Source organism: Adiantum capillus-veneris, chromosome 4 (genome assembly GCF_014529385.1).
Source record: "Adiantum capillus-veneris isolate H3 chromosome 4, ASM1452938v2, whole genome shotgun sequence".
NCBI classification, from domain to species: Eukaryota; Viridiplantae; Streptophyta; class Polypodiopsida; order Polypodiales; family Pteridaceae; genus Adiantum; species Adiantum capillus-veneris.
In genome coordinates, this window is record NC_140934.1 from 12,072,711 (window position 1) to 12,085,262 (window position 12,552).

Consider the following 12,552-nt stretch of genomic DNA (forward strand, 5'->3'; position numbering starts at 1 on the left):
GGCTATGGTTAAGGCCCACATGAGTATACACTTGATTTACACTAGTTGTTTTATGTGTATTATAGTAGGAGCACTCAAGTTGGAAATATTTTTTCCAATAGAGTTCTGCCTCTCAGATTTTATTTGCATGAATTGACTATTGCTCTTCATAATTGGAATTTTCTTAGACTTCATCTCTTTGCTACTCTCCTCGCTTCCTCAAATGTTCCTCTTTGAAGGTTCTTTTTTGCTTTGCTGATTGTCCCTTATTTTGTTGCCTTCCCAGTCTTTTGTACTTTCTCACTTTTAAATAAGTATTACTTAGTTGAACTTTGATGCTCTTCTCAGTTAGAAACTAGCCTCGGGAGTATATTGGACACTAGGAATCAACTCTAGTGGTGTGAACACTTCTCTTAGGACCATGTCTAAGCAAGGAGAGTTGGTGGCTACTTCTTCTTATTCTCAAGTACACTTTGATCTTGGAAGGTTATTTTGCTAATGGTTTCTTGGGTTGGATTTAGCACATCTCATTTATCTAAAATTGTTGCTAAGTTTTTTGGACCTGTAATTTAGAGGCCCATATGATGTATACTTTGTTCTACCTTGACTCGCCAATATCATGTCTGGTTGGACTCATTTGGGGAGTATTAAATATGCCATTTGAAGCTGTGAAATTTTGTTGATGATTAGTACAAAGACTTGGCTAGATCTTCATTAAATTATAGTTGGACAATTTTATTGTTCTTTTTTGGTAACACAGACATGTGCGCATGTGAACACCCCCCCCCCCCCCCCCCCCCCCCCCCCCCCCCCCCCCCCCTCTTTTGTCTGCACTAACAAATCTCTCACAAAGACCTTCAAACCCATGTGAAGGGTGTTATGACCAAGATTTACAATGACAAGGAGGATTGGGGAAAGAAAACCTTTGCACTTCTATACATTCAATAATTTGTTGTAGTTTTGAACTAACCCCTTTTGGGGAATTGCAGATAATACACTATTGTGTTGCCAGTTTGTATGGCATGATATAATGATCTTGGTCGGTATAACATAGTGAAATGATTGAGTGGTAGGTTCCCTGTAATGAGGAACGTGCACACAAGGTGACTCTCCTTATTTGTTTCGTCTCCTGAATCACTGTATGGTAACGTGCAATAAAATCAACATTTTCCTTTAACTACCCTCCCAGGTCTGCCCAACCAAGAGAATGGTTTCTATACTTAAATCTGTGGTTTTTAACAGGCTTTTTCCTTGGTAATCTTTCCATGTTAAGAATGGAATCATTGAGAAAAATGTATTGGGTTTGTCATGGTGTTAACAACTGGCAGATCATGTTTTACATTTTTTTTTTTGCTGGGCTTTGCCTGTAGAGACTCATGAAAGAAGACTTTTTTGCCGTTTCTTCTCTGTGTCATGCTATCCAAATATTGTGGTTGCTAATGTACTTTGCATATTTGTTTGATGATGGCTTTAGCAAGCCTTGGATGACTCAACGTATCAACACCATACTGTGTTGCTATATGGTAGCATGTTGGCATCAATCAGATGTAAGTACACCTCATATGAGACTATTTACATTGTTATGTTACTCTTGCAAGCCCTCGCCCAGTAGTGAACGTGATATAAAAATTCTTTGTCTAGACTCTATCCAAACGGACACGTGAGCATTTAGAGTAAACACGGATGGCAATATATAAGAAATTGGGGCTAGAGAATCAAGAAAATATTTTAGTGTTAATTAGAGTCAAATAATTAAATAATGCGATGTTAATTACAGTCATGTTTAGGTTACCCCTCTCTCTCAATGAATGTTATTGAATTAGACTTCCTGCAAAATTAATGTAGGAGTTGTCTAAACTTTACCTTTCATTTTCCACCCTTTTCTATGTATTTGCTCATCGCTTTACCAATCCGCTACTCACGTACTCCCATCCTTTCACATTTGGGAGTCTCTGCCTAAATGCCCACTTACAAAAGCTTCAAAAGTTGCCACAAGGACACCCCCTCTCTTGACCTTACTTTGCCATGCATACCTCATATCATGACATCAATGATTCCATTCTCCCCCTTTACAAAATTTGAACTCTCACCCCATAGCCCACATACCTTCCTCAGAAGGCAGGTCATCACATCAATGATTCCCAATCCCACAAATGCAACTCAAGCTCTGCCCATATGCTCCTTGTACATGCATTACGTATTCCTCGGGGCAAAGTATTTCTCCTTTTGGTGTTGTTGCCTCTGCCAAGATTCTTTCTCTACTATCGAGCAACAACAGATGTCAAGATTCCAAAGTGCTAGGCTATGCATGTAAGGGCTAATTTTTGGTGTTCATGTTATTTCTTGAATGCTAAAGAGACCCACCTTCGCATATATTGACCATGTTCTTTCAACGATAAATCTCACATCACACCATTCCACGATCATGCAATGCTAGCAAAGAAAAGATAAAGCACATCCGCAGATCTTCACAAGTTCATTGCGCAGCTGAGCTAAGCATCTTTTAGCATCATTGCCATTGATGGTGGATGCCGCAAATCACATGATGAGAATGCAAGTAAAGATGCTTTATGAAACCCAACGCTAACGATTCTTGAAAATTAGTGATAATATTATGTAAAAGAAGTAATTCTTTAAGGTCATCTTAGCGTTAAAAAACATGGGATTAGACAATGATTACCGTAAATTTTTCATTTTTGGGTGAAAATACGGTTGCTTAAACTGTAAAGAATATGCCTATAATTTAGATTTGGGATAACTATATTTGAAAAAATTACTTTTCAACTAATAATTTTCAAATTTAATTGGCCTCGAATTCTTGCAAAAATTTGAGGCACCCATTTTTCCTAAAATCAAACCTACCTTTTCCCCAGCAAGCAGAGAGAGAGAGAGAGAGAGAGAGAGAGAGAGAGAGAGAGAGAGAGAGAGAGAGAGAGAGAGAGAGCCACTAACATGCACTGTTACAACTCTGATTAGAGAATTGAAAAGTGGGCTATGCCCACTCTCCCTCTAAAAGTGGCTTTACATTTAAAGGTTCCTTTTTCTTTCCCAACAAGGAAAGGAGAGCTGAGCACTTCTCATCATGCTCCACATCCAAGTGCACACCTAGCTCTCTCTCTCTCTCTCTCTCTCTCTCTCTCTCTCTCTCTCTATATTGTCAGATGCTGCAATAAGGATGAACTCACAACCTTCATAGTTCAGGAAATTAACCGGGTCTGCTGAAACAAATCGGTAGTGACCCATGTTGCTTTGTAAATGAGCTGGGTATGTTGCTCTCCTTTTGTTACCAAGCCCAACGTTTGGCGGAGTCGGTTGATTTGGATTTTTTACCTGCAGATTATGTCTATATTTAGATGGCATAGGCCTATCGAACACATTTGACTTTTAAACTCACTAAAAGTTTTCTCACTGCTACTCTTGAATAAGGGATTGTTTAAAATAGCTCCTTACAAATGAAATAAACCAGGTATGCCTAACAAAGCAAGAGTTTAAAGTTTTTTGAAAGCTTTTGTTGAAAACAATGTAGTCTAGAAATGTGAGTGGCATTGATAACGAGTGGAGTCTGTTGAGGCTTGCAAAATGCGTAAAGGACTAACAAACGGTTCTTTTTTTAATTAAAAAAATGGATATAGGTGATGATTGGTGCTATTCAAAAGAAGATCGAGCATCTTCAACTATAGGTTTTAATCAAATTCTGATTAAGCCTCTTGTACTAGATTTGGATTTTTTCGTACACGTACACACACACACACACACACACCCATGTAATCTATTCCACTAAAAACATATTTATTGGTCTCTCAAAACATGGCTCTTTAATACCAACCTCCACTTTCTCAGTGCCTTAAGAACTAGTTACCTATCGGCCTAAGAATACCACCATTAGAAACCAAGTGTGCAAGTTTATTCGAACCTTCCAATACTTATGCTTGACAAATATAGTGGATACACTTGCAATTTATAGATGTGATGAGCTTACGATCATCTTGAAATTATGTCTCACTCGTTTGAGAGTAAGCCATATGGCACGCTATTCTTGCCTTGCATACAAAAAGAACACGTAGCAAAAATATTAAAAACGTATTTGATTAACAAATGAGGGCACTACTTTGGTTGCATTGTATATTCATGAACAAGAGTGCTTAGCAACTCTCTTGCATCAATTCAATATATTCTTAAACGACAAGGAGTCAAAGTTTCTTTAATACACTTTGAGACATGAAACTTTAAGTTGCACATCAAATTGTAGATTGAGATTGGAAACCGAACTTTTTAGCTATACCTTGTGAGGTAGGGGGTACCAGCTCATATAAATTTGAAAAAAAGAGCATTAGTGAGAATATGCGTGCGCCGATGTACGAAGCCTTGAGATGTGAGAGAAGAGTAGGCGTAGCCCAAGTGGAGGGCATTGCGCCCCCCCCCCCCCCCCCCCCCCCCCCCCCCCTCTCCCTCTCTCATGGAGTTCAACTCTCGTCAGATAGATCTTTGAGGTCTCTTGGGATAGTTTCCTACTACATTAAAATCCTCTTCTTCTTCTTCTTCTTCTTCTTCTCTCTCTCTCTCTCTCTCTAGGTTGAAGGTACGATAGCATAAGTTGAAACTATCGTACCTTCAACCTAGAGAGAGAGACCCCCCCCCCCCCCTCTCTCTCCCTCTCTCATGGAGTTCAACTCTCGTCAGATAGATCTTTGAGGTCTCTTGGGATAGTTTCCTACTACATTAAAATCCTCTTCTTCTTCTTCTTCTTCTTCTTCTTCTCTCTCTCTCTCTCTCTCTCTCTCTCTCTCTCTCTCTCTCTCGTGGAGTCCCTAGTAGTGATTTCTGTAGGGAGCCACAACTCTCTCTCTCTCTCTCTCTCTCTCTCTCTCTCTCTCTCTCTCTCTCTCTCTCTCTCTAGGTTGAAGGTACGATAGTTTCAACTCTCTCGAGTCCAAGGTACGATAAGGTCTCTAATCCGCGTCACGTAGGGTGGACAAGCCTAAGGACTAAGTGGCACGAGCATGGGAGGGTGGGATCTACGGCTGGGGGATTGTGTGGACCGTAGATCCTAGCAGCGGCGCCGAAAGTAATCTAGGGTACCCTAGATTAGTTTTGGCTGCTGCCCTTGTGCATACATGTTTTAAGTAAATTAGGGCCCCTACGTTTCACAACGCGCGCATGGCATAGTGGTTAGGGTATGCGCCTCTCATGGGTGAGGTTACGGTTCAAAACCCACGCCTGCAAAAGTGGGTACCCTAGATTACTTTCAAACTCATGTACTTTTGTAATAAGTAATCTAGGGTACCCGCATTCCAAATCTAAGACCCACAATCCCCCGGTCGTTAATCCCACCCTCCCATGCCTGTGCCACTTACTCCTGAGGGTGGACAAGATGTCTATGCAGAAAACGAGCGAAGCGCACTGACGTGGAGTTGACATTTTTCATTGTGTGTGTTGGGGGGGGGGGGGATCTCACTATTAAGTGATTTTTAAAAAGGTGAAGCCAAATAATAGGGGGTACCCAATTGTAGAAAAAGAATTTGCAACTTAACCTTAAATAGATGCCGTACTGTGCTCGGAAAAAGCGAAGGTGGAGGCTATGGGATTAAGGCGAGTTAGAGGGACGGAGAGAAGGTGAGGAGAGGCTACAACTGGTAGAAGAGAAGGCTGGAGGCACGGAGGCTGAGGGTGATGAGAAAGCGGGAGGGGAGGCAGGTCGAAGCACGCAGAGGAGGACATGCACATGTTTTTTCTTAATTGCATGGTTTGGAAAGGAGCGCATCTCAAGGCGTTTGTTGGAGTGGTTACGTTAAGGGTGAGCCAATTGGGGGTACGGTACCAGCTAGCGTAAAATCCAATTGGGGGTACGGTCTATCCAAAAAAAAAAAGAGAATCTGAGTCGATACCCTTTGGTAGTCCAAGCACCATTAAAGGGAAGCAATGGCGACGACGCATGCGTGAGAATTGATTCTACGCCAACAAGGCAGAGGGAGCAACAGTGCGTCGTGCTTCTGCAACTGGCGATAACTCCCTTGTGTGATTTCTGGCTCTGCTCTCAAGTCACCCTAGCTCGTGGCAACACTTTCTCCTATTGCTTAGCCCTTTGTACCATCCTGAGGCTAGAGGAGGGGCGTGAGGTGAAAACCGGCGTCTGGCAAGGAAGATGTCAGGGGCGATTGGCGGGGGAGGTGAGTGCACAAAATGCTATAGTTTTTTTAACCTATGTGTTATGGAAGCAACATTGCACGGATGTTGGGTCGGCTAAGGGAGTTTCTATCGGAGTTATCACAAGCAGTTGGTGAGTGATCGAATACTTCATATGCCTTTTAGAGGGTGAGAGAGATCTCATATGATGATATGAGTTCCAACCTTAGCATTTGAGATGTGAGGATGGTGGGATCACCGGGTATCGATCTCGTGAATGAATGAATATAATAAAGGAGTCGCCACTTTCACCACTTCAATACATCATATATGAAGTCCACTCCATGCATCAATGCCTGATAAAATTCTCGCATGCACTCTCTCTCTCTCTCTCTCTCTCTCTCTCTCTCTCTCTCTCTCTCTCTCTCTCTCTCTCTCTCTCATTCACGAAACACAGCAAAGAGCACGATAGTCAGAGGGAGAAGCCCTGAGCGATAACAAAAAATTGATGGGAGATTGGGCAAAGATGAAGAGCTGAGTGAAGGCCATGAAGAAGATAAGAAGTGCAGGCAGCATGCTCCACCTGCCAAAGAAGGCTACTGTCAATGCCCACAAACTTGCCCCTCCTCTTTCCTTACCATGAATCATCATCTGCATTCCCTCACCTTTGGCTAGATTTTGGTGACCCTATGGGCTCTCTCTTTCACCATCAACTCTGCATTAGCAAATTTCAGTTAATGACCTTGCCCTATTAATATTGTGCCACCGACCATGATCTTTATGATGGGTGAGAAGTCCGCATGCACACCCAGTCCACCACATGCTCCAACACTTAATTAACTCACATAGATAAATTGGAAGTACAAATTAATTATGATGAGATGGAGGTACAAGAGCTAGATATCCGTTTGCGCTACCGTGAAGCTTTAACACTAGAATGGTAACCTAACAGGACATAAAAGTGTCCTTTCAGGGTTTTGGGAAAAAATTCCAAAACCATAGTAGATCCACTCATTTTGAAAAATCCTTTCATGAGCTTATAGTTCAATAACTACTACCTATGGAAAAAATGAGAAACTTGTAATTTTTCTCATCCCTTGGTCACTACAAGCCTCCAAAGTTGATGGACCAGTGCATTTTGCCCAAAAGAGCAATTTCTTACGGTTAATTGCATATAAATAAGAGTGGGTATTTTTGTAGGACATGAGATAAAATGCCCCGTTAACTTCAGTGGGTTGGTGACCAAAACATATGGTTGCTTTGACCTCACCAATTTTTTTTTGGGCAAAAAAAATAGGTACAAAAAAGTTGCATTTTTGCCATTCTGCAGATCTATCATCAAAGTTTATATAGTCACGCTCAATACAGATACTATATACATGTTTTCTTAGTTCCCTTTGGGCCTTTGGATTCAAAAGGAGCCATGGAGCATGTCAAAAGGATAATGAATCTCTTACAATTGGAACTTTGGGGGCAATGATAAAGTGCTAAATACAGCAAACATGAAAAAACTGGGTTTAGCATTATGACCTCTAGAAACCCATAGAAACTACTCAATATCTAGCCAAGTTTGTAGTCTATGATTAGATATGGTTACTACCTACAAAATACACACAATTTGCCTAAGAAACTAGCAATATTGAGAAAGTTATACTTGCTACTCTAAAATGTATTGTATTCTTCAGCAATCAAAAAACTCAACCATCATCATATACTATGCTATATAGCATATTAGGTCCCCCAAAACTCAAATAAGATTAGCTTTATGTTATACATTACACTTACACAATCAAAATTGAATTTGGATATCAAGAAAGCCACCAAAAAAATCATAAAAGTGCTAATTTTGGCCCAAAAAACAGGATTATGCAATTCTTGTAAATTGGTCATAACTTTCAAATTTAACACTTAGCTCTCCCTACAAGCATCAAAAAATGTTGAGAACTATGAAGGCCTAACCTCTAGCCATCTAAACCTCACAAACATGAAGTTTAGAGTGGTATAGTTGCCAAAAATTGAAAAAAAGCCAAAAAAGGACCCGTTTTTTCACACTGTTTAGGTTCAAAAATGTAATGCAAGAGTAAGGTTAATGGTGAGATTGATACTTAAAAAAAAAATGCTAAGTTTTTTTCAACTTATAAGGCAACTTTGTGATATAGCACCTAGAAATTCATTTTCATACTCTTCAAATAATTCAAGCAAAATGGTCACTTAACAAGACATAGAAGTGTCCAAGGACATAAAAGTGTCATGTTACCATTCTAGTGTTAAGATGCAATTCAAGGATTTTTTTTTAATAAGCACTAAAGTAGCATTCTACAATTAGCTAAGGACCTCTTGAAGAGGATAAAAATAATAAAATGCTAGCCCGACAAAGGGAAACTGATTGCGTACAGGTTTTGGACATTTACCCTAATCATACTGGGTCTAATTTGAACTTATTCATTAATTCATAGTGGAGATTCCCTCTCATTAACTTTAGCAAAATTAAAGGATGTCGCTTGTGTTTGGTTCCTGCGTCCATCGCTTCTGCTTGGCAGCAAACCACTCACGACGAAGATGACGATGCACGCCACCCTTCATGTTTGCCTTGTGCCTCCTGGAGCACACGAGATGGCTCTCGTTATGCACACGATCTCGTCCATGTCACACGTAGCAGCACTGCTAGAGAGAGAGAGAGAGAGAGAGAGAGAGAGAGAGAGAGAGAGAGAGAGAGAGAGAGAGTTCTGACTGTCGCCTCTACGCAGATCCCCAGCTCCACGAACCTGCCCTAGTTGCGTTGGCATGTTTTCCTCCGACTGCAATGTCTCCCTCTCTCTTCACGTTCTTGGTTGTAGATGCCACCCCCCTCACCCGTCGCAAAAGCCACCTTGCATACTCGTCTAGCCTGTGCTTCACTTGCCCTGGGTCTAATTTGAACTTATTCATTAATTCATAGTGGAGATTCCCTCTCATTAGATAGTGGGTCTAATTTGAACTTATTCATTAATTCATAGTGGAGATTCCCTCTCATTAACTTTAGCAAAAGTAAAGGATGTCGCTTGTGTTTGGTTCCTGCATCCATCGCTTCTGCTTGGCAGCAAACCACTCACGATGAAGATGACGATGCACGCCACCCTTCATGTTTGCCTTGTGCCTCCTGGAGCACACGAGATGGCTCTCGTTATGCACACGATCTCGTCCATGTCACACGTAGCAGCACTGCTAGAGAGAGAGAGAGAGAGAGAGAGAGAGAGAGAGAGAGAGAGTCCTCACTGTCGCCTCTGCGCAGATCCCCAGCTCCACGAACCTGCCCTAGCTGCGTTGGCATGTTTTCCTCCGACTGCAATGTCTCCCTCTCTCTTCACGTTCTTGGTTGTAGATGCCACCCCCCTCACCCGTCGCAAAAGCCACCTTGCATACTCGTCTAGCCTGTGCTTCACTTGCCCTGCGTTTGCATCTTCCCCAAACTACGCGTGCACGTACATGCACAATCTCCTCCGCCATTCGCTGGCTGTCTGCAGGACCTACGATCGCTGCCGCTCCTCCCTAAACAAAGATGTCTTCATCCTCCATCTCTAGCTCTACGCCCTTGCTACTCCCCTCCCACACTCCTCATCATGCTCTTTCTGTCTGTCTCTCTCTCTCTCTCTCTCTCTCTCTCTTGCCTTGAGCAGTTCAAAAAATCAAACCCCCCCTACTCACACATGGCAACGCTCTCTCTCTCTCTCTCCACGTGGCGACTGCTCTCTTTTTCCCTTTCAACCTTTTCCAAGCATCTTTCCAGATTCCATTTAATTGATTGCTTTCAAAAATTAGGACAACATACTCATTTTATAGCACTTCTAATCTCTTCAAAAGAAATATATTTACTATATATATATAGTGTGTAGTGCAAGGATCCTGTCAAGCTAAAATAAGCAAAAGAAAAACACAAATGTACCAATGTGCACTCATACCATCTCTTTATATTGACACAAAAAGTCTTTTGGCTTCCCACTTTTATGGGTCTTTTCATTTCCTAAAGTCACCTTTAACTTATGCACTTAAGATGTTTTGAAAAGTTTTTTATTTTTTTTTGAGATTGGAGAGACCTAATGGTTCCATCTCCAAGACCACAAATTGATGAAGCATGTCATTTCCTGTGAAAATCAATGTATCCACACAATGTAGCACTGCCTTGCAATTTTACGCTCAGAGACGTCACAATTGGATGGCAAAATTTGATTCATTGCAGTTGAGGTTGTCGTCCTCCGGCCCCTCCATTCGTCTTCGAAACCGTCCCCCCCCCCACGCCCTGGGGAAAAGTTGCTGATCACTCTCAACCTCTCTCGCTTTTTCACACTTTCTCCTCTAGCATCATTCAGATGAAGCGACGGTAGACTTGTACATAGCATTTCTTCCGCCGGCCTAGCCTAACACTTCTCATGTATGTCTATCTACACACAAGCCCTACAATCCCTCAGTGCTGCCTGAACAACAATTTTGCATATAACACACACACACGAGCTCATATGCACAATCTCATCCCACACATTTTCCATCACTACAAGAGGTCACTTAAATTCCAGCGTCAAATTACCGGTGCCAATGGCGGGCGGCGGTATATGTGTAGGTAAGTATGGAGCGAGATACAGTTTTAAAAATTTTCATTTTTAAATTTCCGACGGTTGTTTCGATGCCTATTCCGACGCCTCTTTCGATTCATTTTCCGACGTCTGTACGAATGTTTGTTTCGATGCCTGTAGATGCCTGTACCATCGGACTCTGCAAAAAACGAACTCGCGGGCTTTCCCTGCGCATTTCTCTTCTTCTTGCGCCTTTTCTCCTGCTCTCTTCCTCCTCACCTCTTGCAGATCTGGTGCGAAACAAGTTGTCGAAGGTGCTAATCTTGCTCATGGACTATTCCATAGCTCTAAGGTGAGATTGTTTTCAAGTTTACTTGTAGTTTTAGGGTTTAACATGGTGTGTGTGTGTGTACGTTTTTTTTTGCAGGTTCATGACATTTACAACACCTTTTTTTGCTCAAATAGGCCACATGTGAGTGCTTGAACTTTTAATGCATATTAAATTTATTTAAAGTAATTTGTATATTGATAAAAAAAAAATTTCATGCTTTAAAATTTCAATGCTTTAAAAGAAATTATGGTTTGTGTTGTGAAATTTCGTTCTGAATTAGAAAAAAATTTCGTTTTGGTTTATGAAAAAATCTTGTTTTGAAGAAATTTCGTTTTCAAAATTATGCGATTGATGAGGTTTAGGTTTTAGGTTTCGGTTATGTTTAGTTTATGTTATATGTTAAGTTATAAATTAGATTATACGTTAAATCATGTTAGGTTAGGTTAGCTTATAGGTTAGGTTCTAAGTTTGGTCTAAATTAAAAGTTAAATTAAGTTATAAGTTAGGTTATAGGTTATAGGATATGTTAGCTAGATTATAGGTCAGGTCTAGGCAAAAAGTTAGGTTATAGGTTAAGCTATAGGTTGTATCTAAAAAGCTAGGTTAGGTTATATGTTACTAGTATGTGACCCGCGCGTTGCTGTGGCTACATGTGCGTCAATTGAAGCAACCATTGTTCTCCTTCCCTTCACACAGAGGGCAAATGTGGGCAAATGCCAATGATTCTCATGTGAGCTTTTATAGCTCTTTAATACACTTGTGCATCAACCACCACTATAACTACTTTCTAGATGATAATGTATGACAACACACAAGGTCTAAGTGCTCTCCACATTCACATCAACCAATCACAATTCTATCTTTTGGATCAACACTAACCTTTTTGAGTGTAAGATCAAACAACTAATGAAGTGTAGTTACTCTCCACATTCTTGTGGATTGACCAAGGACAAATCTCCTTCTAGTTGGTCATGCCAAGCTCCAACATAATCCTCCTAATCATGGAAAGTTTGTCCCTTCCCCCCACCCCCTTCTCTCTATCTATGTGTGTGTGTGTGTGTGTGTGTGTGTGTTGAGTTCAAAAATTATCAGGTCAATTTGAGGTCTCTTGGGAATAAATTAAGTAATGGACTCCCTTCGCATGATGTCTTGTCTTAACTTCCTATGTTTCTCTCTAAGGAGGAAGTGAATTTGTGATTAGGCTAGAGACGCCCCCCTCACACAATTGATATGGGTCCCTGGTGAGTGGTAGTGGCCCTTTAAATAGACTAATAGAGAGCTGGTATCCTTCTTTGGATATAGTGTTTGCATTGAATGACGAATTCTTTAGATGCATTAGCATCCCCTCTCACCATCCTTACTGATCAAGGCATTGGTCATGATAGAAACTCTCACATGCTTCACTCGTGTAGTTTTGGTCTTGCATTTGGGGCATCACAATCAACTAAGTTATCAACTGCTATTTGTTGGAACTTAGGATGCATGTACCAGCCATGACTCAACATGCCAACATTACACCACATAGTAGTAGAAGAAACTTTGCCGTTGGTATGCACAACTGATTTGGTGAGT